Source organism: Phyllostomus discolor, chromosome 14 (assembly GCF_004126475.2).
Source record: "Phyllostomus discolor isolate MPI-MPIP mPhyDis1 chromosome 14, mPhyDis1.pri.v3, whole genome shotgun sequence".
Taxonomy (NCBI): Eukaryota; Metazoa; Chordata; class Mammalia; order Chiroptera; family Phyllostomidae; genus Phyllostomus; species Phyllostomus discolor.
In genome coordinates this window covers 40869721-40880884 of record NC_040916.2, presented here as the reverse complement: position 1 = coordinate 40880884, position 11164 = coordinate 40869721, and positions in this window count along the sequence as shown.

Here is an 11164-nt window from a genome sequence, read left to right as displayed (position 1 = left end):
ACCCGTGGTAGTGACGTTGTTCTATGAAGTCACTGCAAACCCAGACTGAGCGGATGCTGAGCCACTGCTCCCAGGAGAAAGACCAGGGCAGGCTCCTGCCAGCCTCCGGTCATAACGTTTTTGGCAAAATATCAGCAGATAGCCTTGTTTTTTTTTAAGAGACATCTTAATTAATACATGTTATTGACTAATTAACATCGAACTCACGGCCAGCAGCACTGTAACTCGTGCTTAAATGAAGCTTACCTAACATCCGTATTTTCCCGGTAGGGCACGGCACAGCCTTCCCATGCGCAGGGCTACCAGACCGCATTTCAGCACTGTGCCTGCGGGCCATTTTAACAGTGGGATCACCAACCCAAAAAACAAACCAAAAATATGTGCAAAAGCGGAACTAAAGAGAACAGGAACAGAACCCTTGTTTATGGCGTGAGAGCTGAAATGGGAGGCAGGGCGCTGCCCTGCTCAGACTCGGCAGGACAGGGGCTTCGGGCGACTCACGTTTTCACCGTTCTGCTGCGCATGTGCACAGCTGACCGAGAAAGGGCTGCGAGCGTTGGTTTGGGGAATACAAATAAGTTTCAGCAAGTGGGTAACTTGCAAACATGGGAACTGCAAATACGGGGGATCAACTCTATCTCTATTTTGATCAGTTGAGCTAATTGTATTTCTTTTCTTTTTTTTTTTACAGATAAATCAAGGCACAGATATCTACTTATACCCACGGTCGCAATAGTAGTACTAGTCATGTCCGGATTTGTATGGCGTATGTATACTTTTCTTTAAAACTAAAATTTTTCAAACTTGAATTGGTATTTCAAAGGCTAGAAGAGTTCAAAGTTGAAAACAAAGTTTGAAATTTTAGGCATTTTGAAAGAAACAGAAGTGTTCGTTATACTTGTCTGGGTCGTTGAGTGTGCCGTTTTCCTCCAAGTCCTGCTTTGTTTTGGGGTGGATTGGATCCTCCGGCTGCCGTGAGCTTTCCAGGCGGAGGCACAGCCGGTGTTCCTGGGGCCTGCTCCACGGCCTCCTGCCGTCTGTGGTCCTCTTCAACATACAGTTATACTTCTGGGCTTCAAGTTCGATTTTGCAGAAGACCCCTTGCTCTCGGCTGCTGTAGTTATAATGTCCACGTCGTATAGCCTAGGAGGGCCCAGGTAGGGAGGAGCTTTTGTGGAGCTGGGTGACTTGGAGTAGGTAGTAATGATTGGGTATTACTTCCTGAGCCTTTCTTAATCCCCCAGAGATCCCGGGCCAACCTAGAAAGCAGCTCATATGCCCTGGAGAGCTGGTGACCAGACAAGCAGCCCTTTCTCAAGTCCCGAAGGACATTGACCAGACGGGAACACACGTTCTTGCAGCTCCATCAGTTCCCATGGCAGCCTTCACTACAAGGGTGTTTGCAAGACTAGTCTGCCCCTCCCACGGGGAGTGTGAAAGGGGGAGCCTTCTGCAAGGCGACGGCCAGTAGGGCCCATGTCATCTCACACACACGTTTCAAACCAAGTCGGTAAATGAGGTTTCCATTTTCCGAGACCTGCACTGTTCAGTAAGTGGGCGCTACCCACGTGTAGTGATTGACATATAACATTTAATTAACTAAAAATAAATACAATTTAAAATTTAGTTCTTCAGTCGCAGTAGCCACATTTCAAGTTCTCAGTAATTGCACACAGTTAGTGGCTACCATTTTTATTTTTAGTGACATTTTTAAAATATTATTTTTATTTTTATTTATTGATTTGAGAGAGAAACATTGATTTGTTGTTTCGCTTATTTATGCACTCATTGGTTGGTTCTTGCATGTGCCCTGACTGGGGATCAAACTCACAACCTTGGTGTGTCAGGCCAACTCTCTAACTAACTTAGCTAGCTAGCCAGGGGCTGGCTGGCTGCCGTTTTGAATAGCCTAGAAGAAAACAACTCCTGCATTGCAGCAAGTTCTGCTGGTCAGTGCCGACCTAGGCTGTGTGGGGATTTTGGCACTAGGATATGATTTCCCAAGGGCGCTGTTTACATATTACAGGTTGCAAATACCACAAAGACCCCTACATAATAGATTATCAGTTAATTGACTCACCTCTAAACAAGTTATTAAAAATCAGCTGAAGAAAGTTTTAAGGCATCATTACCAATGAGTAAAATTTGGATCTCAAGTGTTCCTTTTTTTTAAAAAAAGTTATTTTTAATTCCCAGATAGTGGGTATTACAGTTAGTCGTTGCCTGAACAGATTGGTCCCCAGGAATCAAAGTCCTTTTTCACTCAGCGAGTGCTGTTAGGGGTCTTTCACCAGAAGACCCGAACCAAAGGAAGGTGCCACGCTGTGTACCCAAACTCCATGACAACTGGTAGATTTAACTTAAAAAAAAAAAGTTCATTCAATGGAAAGGAAATTACTCCAGTTGTCAGTACTGCTAGCACCATATAACTTGAAAAAAAAATTGTTCTAAAAAATAATTTCTTTGGCAAACGTCTCCACTCCAAAGCCATTCATTGGGAAATGGCGAGGTGCTTGGCCTGCCTGGAGCTTTTGGAAGGAGAGGCGAACGGAAACAGCTCCGGTGGTGACAAACACCGTTTCGTGCTCAGTCACACCTGCGGGCGAGGCTGCGGGACCACAGGTGTGGCTCCAGGCCAGGGCCGATGCTGTGTGGGAAGGACACCGGTGTGCACACACCTAAGCCTGCGCTGCCCGAGTCAGCAGCCACGAGCCACGGGTGGCTCTTGAGCCCGTGACGTGTGAGAGGCCGAGGTGAGGTGTGCCGTGAGTATAAAATGCAGACTAGATTTGTAAGACTTAGGATAAGAAAAGGACTGTGAAATATCTCATTAGTAATGTCTGCATTGATTACATGTTGAAATGAAAACATTTTTATACATTGGGCTAATAAATGGAATATATTATGAAAATTGATTTCACTGATTTATTTTTACTCTGTCACGTGGCTACTAAAATTTTTCTAATACTTGTGTGGCTCACCTTATACTTCTGGAGGGCAGCGTTCATTCCAACCATTCTAGTCTTGCCTTCGTCTTTAGCCTTTGCCCAAGCTGCTGTAGGAATAACCATTTTCTCAGCAGTTTCCGTTTTTCTCTCATGACTAATTTTTGAACAACTCTCTGAAGCCAATTTCATGTAAGCATTCAGGAGAGTCAGGAATACCAGCTCGACAGGGCTCCGGTTTTAGGTCACTAAAACCAGATTCAGGTCACTAAAAGGCAGTTAGTAACTCCAGGTTTCTGCATCTGCTTCCCTTTCGGTCACTGAGATGAATATTTCTTCCTTCGTAGGTTGTTGGAAACAAAGCCGAAGAGGAGAAGCAGCCATGTAAGTACCCTGTGGACCGTGCAGTGGGTAAACTGGGCGTCGGGTTCTAGAACCGGAACAGCCTGGAGGTCACGTGCCTGCCACCTGGGGAGGGAGGCAGATTCCACGGATCTGCCAGTAGATCTGACATCAGCAGATACACTGACGGCAGCTCATTAAGCACCGCCCACGTGCCCTGCCCTGTGCTGGCCACTTCCCGCACCTCATGGAGCCCTCCCAGTGAGCCTTGCACGGGGTGTCAGTGCCATGTGCTCGAGATGCTGAGTGTGACCCTCAGAGGAGTCAAGTCCCGTTGTTAGTAAGTGGTGGAGCCGAGATGCAAATCTAGGTCTTCAGACTCCAAGGGTTGCAGCACTCACGGGCACAGTGCCCCTCCTCCCATCCCAGAACATTGGCCCGAGGGCTGAGTTCTCCTCAGGAGCCAGGGCCAGAGCTGGGCCTGTGTCGCCAACAAAAGATAGAACACCCACATAATTAGCAGTGACAGTGTCGTTAGTAAACTGCCATAAGGAGGCTCCCTAAGGCCCCTCGTGATAGATCCCACTGGTGGCAGGAGGCAGGGGCCCGTGAGCTGTGCTTTGACTGGTGAAGGGAAGAGACAGGGCCCGGGACTGTAGAAGGCAGGGTAGGAAGGGGTGAGCCGTCCTCTTTTGGGTGGCAGATGGCGGGGGAGACAGGGAGATGGGGCTGGACCGGCAGGTCGGGCCAGACCAAGATGTGCAGAGTGGCTGAGAGTTTCGGGCCTTCTCTTCAGGTGAGCCACTGCAGGATTTTGAGCAGAGCTTCACTGTGGAAAGAGCGCTCTGCTAGCAAAGATCAGGGTGACTTACTTAGTAGACAAGTGGCCAGAGGCGCAGACACCGGGGAGTGGATAAATGGAGTAATCTGGCCAAGCACAGAGGGCCTGAATCAAGGGTCCGTGGCGGAAATGAAGACAGAGGGCTAGGTTCGTGAAGAAGTGTGGAGATCGCGTGAACAATAAAAGTTCGGCGGGGAGTGCAGCTCTGGCCCCGCAGTCCTGGGTGTACATGCCAGCTGCGTCTCTCCCGGGTCCCAGACTAGTTGCTTGCCCTCTCTGTGCCTCGGTTGTCTTCCGTGGAAAATGGGCGTCCCAGTGGTACAGACGTGACAAGGACAGCACCCGTAACAATAGCATAGAAATAGCAGAAACGAGTTCATGTAAGTAAAATGCTTGGAATGGCGACTGGCACATACTGCTGCTTAATGCCTGTCCGCTGCCAGGACCATTCGTATTCCGCAAGGAAGAAGCCCCAAGCGACAGGGTTTCTGACCTCTGGTGCCCAGGAGACAGTGGCACCACCCGGCACAGCCGAGCAGTCAGACAGGGCTCCTCTGTGGGAGGAAAGATGATGAATTTGGGCTCTGACAGGTTGAGTTCGGGGTGCGGGCACGTTACTTGAGTGGCGATCTTCAGCAGGCAGTCGTCGGAGGGGCTGTGGGGCTGGGGCTGGAGTTGCAGGTTGGGGAGCATCTTGATCAGGACAGTAGCCGATGTCCTGAGCACCTGCGGTCACCAGGGAGGAGAAGCGGGAGGTCCTGGGGTGGGGGGCAGTGGGGGTCAGGTGGGCGCAGTCCACCCTCTGAGAGATCTCGGGTGAGGGGCTCCGTGTTAAAGCTGCAGAGAGGCAGAGGAGGAAGATAGGTGGGCAAGACCTTTGACTCTGGTGAGTTGGTGGTTTTCAAGCAAGCCTTTGCGTGAGTGGTTGGCCTGGGGCTGCGGGGAGGCCGGCTGTGCCGCCGTCTGGGTGAGGTCGGACCAACGGATGGACTACAAGGCTTCCTTTGTCCCCAGCTGTGGTGTGGGACAGTGACCAGCTGACCCCAGAAGTCCGCTGTGGCGGAAGGCTGGGGGCAGGGATTCCAGGGGATGGCTCAGCTCGCCGTGGGGCACAGGCCAGGCGGGGCAGTGAGGCCGTGAGGGGCTGATGGGCGGGGGGGCCACGCGGAGAGGGGCTGGAGGGGAGTCCGAGAGCTCAGGCGCGCTGCGGGGAGGAGCGGGTGCGCGGCCGTGAGGCGGGGCATTTCGGATGAGTGCCAGGGGAGGCTGGGGTCCAAGCGGGGCCTCTGCTGGGGTCCCGCTGGGGGCAGCGGAGCCTTGGCCATCATGACCTATGGCAGGCAGTGCAGGTCACGCAGGGGAGGGTTGTCATCCGGGGCCACGGAGAGGGGTGATGGAGGTGAGAGAGGTATATTCCAGACCTTCCTCCTTCACGGGCTCCTTTACCTTTTCCACAAACCCATGTGGAGATTCCCTGATGGCAGGTGCCGTGTCGGTGGGACCCCGACAAAGCACGTGTTAGGGCCCCTGCCGTCGGGAAGCCGTGGTCACACCGGGGAGAACGGACGAGTGCCGACGATGCAGAGGAACTTAGGCAAGCAGCACGCGGTGACGGGCCAGCATGTGGGGCCCCCAGTAAGGGGAGGTGAGGACAGTGAAGGGGGAGACACAAGCTGGATCTCCAAAGCCAGAGCAGCGTGGACAGGGGCTGCAGCGGGGAGCGGCAGCCGGGGCAGAGGTCGGAGGGGCACCGACCTGGCCGTTGGCTGGAGAGGCCTGCTCAGCACCAAGCTGAAGAAGGGGCAGCAGAGACTGAGTATTTGCAGGGAAATCTTCGGGAGTCGGGCCCCTGAGGGGACGGACGTGGGCACAGGGAGCCCGGGCAGCTTCCTGAGCAGGAGGGGTTCTCGTGCAAACATTGGGGGGGTCACGAGTCCCGGAAGGTAGAGCCGACACTTCGGGGCGACGTCCTGGGGGAAACTTGGGTGGCTTGGGGCTGCCGTGGGAGAGGGGCTCACTTTTCTCGGTATATTTTTGTATACTTGGCATACTACTCCAGTGTTGCGCTTTGTGCGTTTCCTGCCTATCTGATAACAATTTTTAAATTTAAAGAACCCACCGTGGCTTCGGGGGGCATGCCCTAAACTCCCTTAGGAAAGTGTTCCGTGCATGACGGAAGGGCAGGGATTTAGGGGGAGAGTCAGGGAGGGAATAAGTGTGACCAGGAGCAAATGCAGACTTGCCACCTCTCCTTGGGGACGGTGTCAGGGAGATTGAAGCGCAGCGGCACAGTCTAGGCCGTCGCCGGGAGTGCTGGTGCTCTCCGTTTGTGGTGAAACAGAGCAAAATCCATCAGATTAAAAGGGCAGCAGAGTCGCCCCTTTCTCTGGGGGGGCAGACGGGTGGGCGGCATCTCCCCCCTGCCCCTGCAGGTGAGCTGGCGATGCAGGCCTGGTTCTTTGGCAGGGGCTAAAACAGGCAGTGTGGGGTGGGCAGGGAGACCCCTGGGGAGAGGGCAGGGGTGGGGAGCTGGGGGGTGGGGGGGGGGAGTGCAGGGTGCAAGCGTGGCAAGGAGCTGCTCTCAGGGAGCCCTGGGCTGGCCAGAGCGAGCTTGAGAAGGGCCGCCCCGCATCCCCCTCGGAAATCCCGGCGCACGTTGCCTTGTTCCGTGAGGCTCCGACTAAGGGAAGCTCCAGTTTCTCTTCCTTTCCCTAACCCTCGACCACAGCCGGAATTTTTATAAAGGCTGGTTCTGGAGCCCCAACGTTTTGGGAACTCTGGGCTGGTCCGGGCTGGTCCGTGGACATCCAGACTGTGGAGCAGGCAGAAAGCAGAGAAGTGGCAGGTGGAGGGGTGTGCTCGGGGCAGGGGAGGGGAGACTTCCTCTGAGCTAACCCAGGGGTGTCTGTCTCACCGCAGAGGTGACAGAGGAGAAGTCGAGGTGGCAAGGCGGCCACCCGGGAGAGTCAAGTGGCAAAGGAGGAAATACACGTTGGAAGGGGCAGCAGTGTCCGTGTGGCCTTCCTGGCTTGTCTCAGCTCTGCTGGGCAGAGACTTCTGTTCCGCTCCAAGGCTGAGTCGGGGGAGGAGACAGGTTGTTCGTTGGTTAGTGCCGCGCTGCTGAAGGTGGCTCTCCAGCTACCATGCGGCCTCCAGACCAGTCTCCCTCCAGCTCTGCTCCCTAGCGCCCTTGCCGCGGATGGATGTATCACAAAAGGGCCACTCACATTTGAATGGGAGGGTAATCGTGACTCTTGATCTGCAACACCCACTGACTGCATTTTACCGGGTACTAATGGGGACATTTTTTTCTTGCAGCTCCAGTTGACAGCTCCTAGAAGATGACATCAGACCTTCAATTACCATGGCTTTGAAAGCCATGGGCTCACCATCATTTATTTTTATACCATATTTTTTAAAGTAGCGATGGACTCTACAGAAAGATCCCCTCCTCAAATCTCTTTCTCTCTCTCTCATTCTCCCCCCCTCTTTTTTCCCAGGCTGCCTGTCTTTTGGAAATGTGTTATGCCCTGGCCATTGTTGGTTGGAATGTCATCTCAAAGGCTGCAGGTTTAATTCCTAGTCAGGGTACATACCCAGATTTTACGTTCAGTCCATGTGGTCGGGGTGCGTATGAGAGCCAACCAGGCGATGCTTCTGACATCGATGTTTCTCTCTCTTTCCATTCCTCTCTCTCTCAAAGTAATGAAAACACATCCCCTCAGGGGAGGGTTTTTAAAGGTTTATTTTATTAGTTTTTATTTATTGATTTTAGCGAGAGACAGGAAGGCGAGAGAGAGAGAACCGCCATTTGTCATTTCACTTATTTATACACTCATTGCTGTCTGCTGTGTGCCCCGGGGCCGGGGGGGGTGGGGAGAGCGCCCCACAGCCTGGGCGTGTGGGGTGGTGCTGCAGCCGGCGGACCTGCCAGCACAGCGCTGCTGCTACTGCATGTCCAACGGAACCTCGGGAATGTGACTTGAAACCCACTAAATGTGTATTAGTTGCTCCATCGCCTGCACACTTTATAACAAAATGTAAATAAATGTAAATACGTACATAAACAATGAGTTGGCTTGGCTCTTTTTTCCTCTCGAGGTGAAAATGAAAACCGTCACCTCCCTCAGGAGGTAAATGCCTTTTGCGGAAATCTATACCCCGCTTGTCTGTTGTTTTAGAGGAAAAATAACTCATAGTGGGATCGGTGGTGGAGAGAAGGAGAGGGACAAAGCCCTTTCGCCCGTGGGCGTGTGGATGCTGGCGGGAGGGAGGTCTCGGGGGTCTTCTGTTTCCCGCAAAGACGCCCCGCACCACCCTCCAAATGCAGGCTAGGACCTTGGTGGGGCAGGGAGATTCGTGTCATTAACATCTCTCACCCATTTAGGGCGTTGTGTGCGTGGTCACACTGACAGGTGGACAGCAGAGAACTCTTAGAAACCATTCCGTCATATACAAATGCAGAAGGAAGAGGGTAGCCCCAGCCCCAGCCCCAGCCCCAGCCCCAGCTCCAGCCCCGTCCAGCCCTCATATAGCCACCACCGCTGCCCCTGCCCCTTGGCCGCTGGGCCTAGAGGGAGGTGAGGCCTCCGCCTGGGTTCGCTCTGCTTCCAGACCGTCCCTCCGCTCCCGTGCGCATGCCGCCCCACGCCCCCTTTTCTGCCTCTCTCCGTGCTTCCTCATCCCGTGCGGATTGTAGCCCTCGGTCAATGTCACTCTCCGGATGCTGCGTTCTTTCTGAATCAGAGTGTTTCAGAACCTGCAAACACGGTGTCCTGGCACGGCCCCCTCCGGGTTCTTGACTTCCCCTTTCTCACCAGCGGCTGCCCCAGTCCCGGCCCCCCCCCCCCACCTTTGCGGTCTGGACGCGCGCAGCAGCCTCCGCAGTCCCAGGGTCCCCGCCCTGCTGCCCTCCGTGTCACTTCCTCCAGGGCCCCACGGGACCCCCAGCCAGCGACCCCACCCCTGCTCTCTGGCCGGCCTTCGCATTCTTTTTCCCGCTTTGGATCCTCGCCCTCCCTCCTTGGTATTGCTTCGTGACCTTCACGCTCTTCCCTCTGCTCGACTCTCATTCAGCCAAATCCCAACCGTGATTCCCGTGACCCCCACTGCTTCCCCCGCAAGCTGCTCAGCATCCCTGGGGGGAAAAGGCCCCGCGGACTCGCAGTTTGACCGCAGATCTCACACGGGTTCCTGGCATTTCTCGGGTGTGAGCATGATGTCACCCTGATCCGGGCACGGTCTCCTCATCGCGTTTTTACACCTGCAGCCCTGGCCTCCCAGCTCCTCCCCGCGCTTCCCCTGCCACAAGAAACGTTCAGAGAGCCCGTGGGCCTCCCCTGTTCACACCCCGCTGCACCGACCCGGGTGCTCGCCCCCCACCCCCCGCCCGCCCCCGCCCGCCAGCTCCTGTGACTGCGGACGGATTCTTGCCTCTCCTAAAGCCAGTCTCTCTGCTTTTCTTATTTTCTTTGTCTGCTGGGGCTAACAGAAACCACAGACTGGGTGGCTTAAAGAGCTATTATTATTATTATTATTATTATTATTATTATTATTATTGCACAGCCCTGGAGGCTGGGCGTCTAAGGTCAGGGTTCCACCCGGCCGGTTCCTGCTGAGGGCCTCTCCCCTGCCGGGCAGGGCCAGGGCTCTGGTGTCTCTCTCCCCTGACCAGACCCGCTGCTGTTCCCGCGGGTTCGGTCCCCACCCTTAGGACCTCATTTAACTCTTTCGCCTCTCCTCAGGCGCTGTCTCCAAATGCAGTCGCACGCGAGGGGTAGGGTTGCAACACACGGGCTCCAGGGGACAGACGTCCGGTCTCTGGCACTGCGATGCTTAGCGGAGGCCACCGCCGCCTCTCGCTGACTCGGGGACGTCAGCCAGTCGTCCACCTCTCTCCTCCACCGCCAGCTTCGGCCTCGCCGCTGCGTCCTCCGAACGTCAGCTCTCGTGTCACTGAAACCCCAGGAGACTTCGGGGCCCACCCCCACCCCCCGTCCAGGTCCTCTCTCCCTACTCTGTTGTCTTCCATGGGAGACTCCTGGAGGGGCGCTCTGTCCTTCCTTTGTCTGACCACTCTCCCGCATTCTTTCTAGCACCCACCCGCGTCAGCTTTTCAGCCCCACTGCTTGTCCCAGCGGCCGGCGGTGCCCTGGCCCTGGGGTCCCACGGTCGGTTCTCAGGCCCGTCTTCCTCCGCCGTCGGCAGCATGAGCCGCCGGGGCGTGCCTCCCGGGTGTCTGTGCTCGCGGATGCTAGGCTCCCCAGGGCGCGTGAGACGAAGGGAGGTCTCGGTGGGACCGGACAGCACACCTGTGAGCACGTGGGGCGAGGGCGCGAAGCCCGACCAGAAGGGCCACGGAATTGCAGCCGGGGCCAGCAGTGCCATGCCTTTGCGCTGGTCGGGGGGATGCTAACATATGTCCACACAAGACCTGTGCGTGGGTGTTCGCTGCGCTCCACAGAGGCTCCACACGAGGGGTGTACAGAAGGCCAGGTGGGGCTGAACTCCCCAGGATAGTCTTTTAAAATAATTATTGGGCTGACACTAGTTAATAAAGTCATATAGGTTTCAGGTGTACAGTTCTTTTTTTTTTTTTTTAAGATTTTATTTATTTATTTATTTTTAGAGAGGGAAGGGAGGGAGAGAGAGAAAGAGAGAGAGAGAGAGAGAAACATCAATGTGCGGTTGCTGGGGGTCATGGCCTGCAACCCTTGCATGTACCCTGGCTGGGAATCGAACCTGCGACACTTTGGTTCGCAGCTTGCGCTCAATCCACTGAGCTACACCAGCCAGGGAGGTGTACAGTTCTATAACACACCATCCGTGTGTGGTACTGTGTGCTCACCGCCCCCAGTCAGGCCTCCTTCCATCACCATTTACCCCCTGTGCTCCCCTCGGTCTCCCCCCGCCGTCCCCCAAATTCGTCTCACTCTCCATGAGAGCACCATGGCCCTGAGCCAAGCTGGCGGTGAAGGGCTGGGCGCCGGTGGGGTTCAGGGCAGCGGAAATGTCTCAGACACATGTGCAGGGCCGG